Below are 4,671 nucleotides of genomic sequence, written 5' to 3' on the forward strand. Positions count from 1 at the left end.
TTGCCAGTGAGAGTCTATTTATTAAATCAGTTTCATCTAAGAGTTTAGTTAGAAGAGGTAAGTACTCTTTCTGACGCCTAAAGACCGTTGAAAAGCAGACACTTAGAAGACGCTACCGCCCTAGTCTTCATCGATACCCTTCTCCACTGATACTCAAGTCTGCCCGGGCTCTCCAACTCTTTGGGGATTCTGTGAGAGACGTGGGGTTTGACTGATTGCCCCACTGGCGCCCGAGCAACCGTAAGGAGCTGCCAGAGTACGAAAAGTCTATCACATCTGGCGCCCGAGCAGGGACTTCTGCTGTTCTGTGAGTAGTTCCTGTTACCGTAACCGTACCGTTTTCTTTAAATACTCTTCGCTGGCAAATTGGTAACCGTTCTTTATTTCTTGTATATATCCATAGAGTGCATATTGTAAATATTTCTTCTGAGTTTGTGGTGCCGTAAAAATGGATGTCAACCGACTGAAAAGTGACGAACTTACGTGGGAGTTAGAGGCAAGAGGCTGCACCGTGGGACACACCGTTCAGGAGAAAAGAGCTCAACTGAGAAGGGCCATCCATTCCGATATACCGTTCATTCCAAGAGATGAAATTGACCAGGCACAGGAAATTGGGGTTTGTGGTGCCAAGTTGTTCGACTTGATGGGAGAAATATGTGAGTTCGATTTTAATAATAGAGACAATGAGTTGCAGCGCATTAGGAGCCGGCTACTGCACGTTCAAGGCCGACTGAGAAGTCTATCTCCGGAAGCTGTCAGTCTGCTTCACAAGAAAACCGAGCTGGAGCACTCTCTGAAGATGGCTATGAGATTGCTGGAGAATACTCACTGGTTAGGTGGTATTCCAGAGAACCTGTCAGCCGGAACACCGTCGCTGATTGACCAGGAATTACCGGACTGCGCATCTAGACTTGGTCCAGGTCTGATTCCGTGCTCAACCACCGTTGGAGAAGCAGACCTGTTGAACTTGGGAGAGGATTGTGACATTTCCCGACCGACCACTCATGATGACCGGCTGCAGCAAAACCGACAAGAAGTTTGCAGATTATTAACCGAACAAATTGAACGTACTTTTTTGCAGAAACAACCTTCCTACCACCGACCGCCCGCCGACATCCTCCCATTTACCGTTGAACAAGCACTGCCAACCGACCGAACCAGTGAGGAAAACAGACCGCTAATAACATCCCCTGAGTCAAGGCGATTGACGAGGGAGTTTGCCGAATCAACCAGGAGAGTTTCATTTGCCTCATCTCCTACCGATACCGCTGGGATGAGAGAAGTAAGAAGCGAAGTACCGACGACCAAGGAAGCCGAACTGACGACCGAATACCCGCCGATGAAACCGCCGAAAACCACCGACCATTCCATCGTTCCTACCGTTCCTGTGTGGAAATGGAACCTGACGTTCGATGGGTCAACCAGTGTGACCTCATTCCTGGAGGAGGCTGAGTATCTTGCCGAGGCTAGAAAGGTGAGCCACGAACAGTTATTCGAGTCAATATACGAGCTGTTACGTAGGGATGCAAGAGACTGGTACATTCCCCGGAGAGGCACCTTCACCGACTGGACCGATTTCAAAGAACAACTCCGAGAGGCCTTTCTTCCTCCCGACTACGAGGACATCCTTTTGGAGGAAATCAAGAAACGCACTCAAGGAACCGATGAACGACTCTTGTTGTATGTAACTCGAATGCAAAATCTGTTTCAGAAGCTGACCGTAAAGCGACCGACCGAGGAAGAACAGGTGAATATCATCCGACGACGTTTACTGCCAGAACTGCAAACCGCCCTGGCCTTCCAACCGACTTCAACCATAGATGAACTGCTGCGAAAAGGAAAAGTTTTTGAATTGGTCAAATGGCAAACCGCTAACTATGCTTCGCCACCGATCCAAAAGAGTCTCATCAACGAACCGCATCTTACCTTCCGAAATCCCTCACCGAAGGTCCAACCGATCGGAATGCACCTCAGCACACTGTCCGAACCGTCCGATAAACCGAAACTTGTCCAAAACTCTACAGCACGTCAGAGACAAGATGAACTGAAGAATACCGTCCGACCGCCAACTGAAACCCAGTGCTGGAGATGTGGTGGTAAAGGCCATCTCCGAACACAGTGTATATCGAAACCGATACTTTTCTGCTCTCGATGTGGTAAGAAGGGTGTAATGTCCAGAGATTGTCAGTGTCCGTTACCGAGGAACTCCCCAAAACCGGGGATCCGTCAGTTCCAATCAACCCCATCCCCGGTTACTCCGAAGAAAACCCTTTGTGATAACCGTCCTATAATTACTGTTCTTATAGGAGACAAGGAGTTCCAGGCACTATTGGACACCGGATCAACCAGGTCCTTCATCAGCAGTGAAGTGGCTGCTCACTGCAAGGCCGCTGGAATAACACCGAATTATGTTAGAGACGTTACCACCACCGTCGCTAACGGAAGTTCTATCCCGATTAAGGAAATGTACACAGCACAGGTTCAGGTTGGATCCGAAAATATTGAGGCTACGTGGTTGTTAGTTTCAGATTTACCGATCAGTGTAGTACTGGGAATGGATGTACTGAGAGCACACGACTTCTCCATCAATCTCCAAACCGCCGAATGCTTTCTGAATGGCAGGTCCCTAAAGGACAAGCCCATGACGCAGGAAGAGCAGAATCAGTTACCGTCACCGTTACCGTCACCGTTACCGTTACCGTCACCGTTACCGCTACCGTTACCGACCGAAGGAACCATATGCCTGACCGAGGACAATGTAAGTTGCTCATGGTACAGGAGGAAATTGGCAGAAGTAAAATCGAATCCTACAGCGTTTCCTGACTACAGGATAGTGTCAGGAAAATTATACCGCCATTTTTGCGATTCCGATGATTTTACAGAGCCAGAATTGGGAAATCCCTGGAAGTTATGTGTTCCGAAAGATGACCGAAGAGAAGTCCTTCTCGAAAACCACGACCGACCGACCGCTGGACACTTGGGAATAGCAGAAACCAAATTTCGCATAGCCCGCAGCTACTATTGGCCAGGAATGTTCCGAGAAATTGCCCAATATGTCCGAAAATGTAGCAAGTGTCACCGATACAAGGTTCCACAGCAGAAACCGGCAAGGAATCATTCCTATGTGGTGGAAGAACCTTGTAAAAATGACAGATTCTCCAAATGGATGGAATTTAGGCCCATGAGAACAGCTGTCCAAAGAGGTGTGTACCAGGCTTCCAAGGAAGATGAAGTGAATTCCCCAAAGCAGGAGTCTACCGAAGACCCCAGAGCATTCTTGAAATTTGAAAGGGAAATGCGTTCACCGAACGCCAAATTTTCTACCGAGATTGCTATCAAGGAGGGAGAGAATCACACCGAACCGGATACCGAACCGCAAGTTGCTTACCATGTAAATAACCGTAACCGATTTACCGAAACTAAATTTGTCCGAACTAGATTAACACGAGCCTTCGTCCAGCAAAGTCACTATAACCTACGTCGTAAGGACTGGCGTCATAGGATTGGAGACCAAGTGTACCGAAGAGGGCATTCCTTATCTTCTACAGTAGAAGGAGTTGCCGCCAAGTTGGCTCCGAAATACTCCGGACCGTATACCGTTGTAGGCATAGTCTCTCCTGTGGTGTATGACATCAAGGATGGCAGTGGTAAGGTTGTCAGACACATCCACATAAAGGACCTGAAATCCCCTGGGATTGAAAGGTATATGCCGTTAAGAACCTGACCGAATAATTTTCCAATTTGAAAATCCGAGAAGGCTAAGTCTTCTTACCGACATGGTGGATACGCCAACCGTCAGTTTTTTTAAATTACCGTTTGAGTTCATCAGGTCATGAAATGACGCCGAGTTCAATAACCCCGCAGCTTTCACAGGCTGGAACCGACATTTAGAAATACCGCAACGATACCCAGGGGGGTTGAAAAAAAAATAAAACTTCGTTTTATTTTTTTTTGCCGACGAAGGAGGGGGATGTGACGAGGCAGATTTTACCCCGCCACGAAAAGGAAATTTCTCTACCGATACTTTCTCAATAGGACCTGACAATCGAAGTATTTCGGAAGAAAACCGTTAAATTATCATAGGGGGGATTTACCGATTGATTTCACGTCATTGTTTTCTACCGACCAGTCCCATATTTGTAGCGGAGACCGAATATATCTTGTTTTCAGAGTTCATATATTTTAGAATTCTTTCCGTTGAACCGTACTTTTTCTGACTCGAAAAAGGTCTTTCAATTTGCTCCGTTTTTCCTTCTCTTCAAGTGTTTCTGTCTCTTTCCGAGCCCGTTGATTTACCGAACAATTTGAGTTTATCCAATGGGGGACTGAGTTACCCATGGTGGGGACAATTTTCCGGGGTACCTACTTCTTCGAGTTCCATCGCTGAAGGTCAAGATCAGTATGAATCGTTGTTGAGAGGTGAACGAGTGGAGTGTGTGCAAAGTTAGTAAAACCGTACTTACGAAGCAAAGGAAAATCTAAGGCAAGTGATTGTTGAAATTATTACCGCTTCATTGCACCTTTATGGATTAATATTCTCTCTAGACTTTTGCTTGGCTGAAAATCCGAATTAACCGTAGATTGACCATTTCCTGCTGTATATAGCTTTCCGTTACCGTAGGGTGACATTTGGGTCCCAGGAGGACGTTGGGCCCCCCTGATTTTTCCGAT

The sequence above is a fragment of the Coccinella septempunctata genome, chromosome 5 (assembly GCF_907165205.1).
Source record: "Coccinella septempunctata chromosome 5, icCocSept1.1, whole genome shotgun sequence".
Classification (NCBI taxonomy): Eukaryota; Metazoa; Arthropoda; class Insecta; order Coleoptera; family Coccinellidae; genus Coccinella; species Coccinella septempunctata.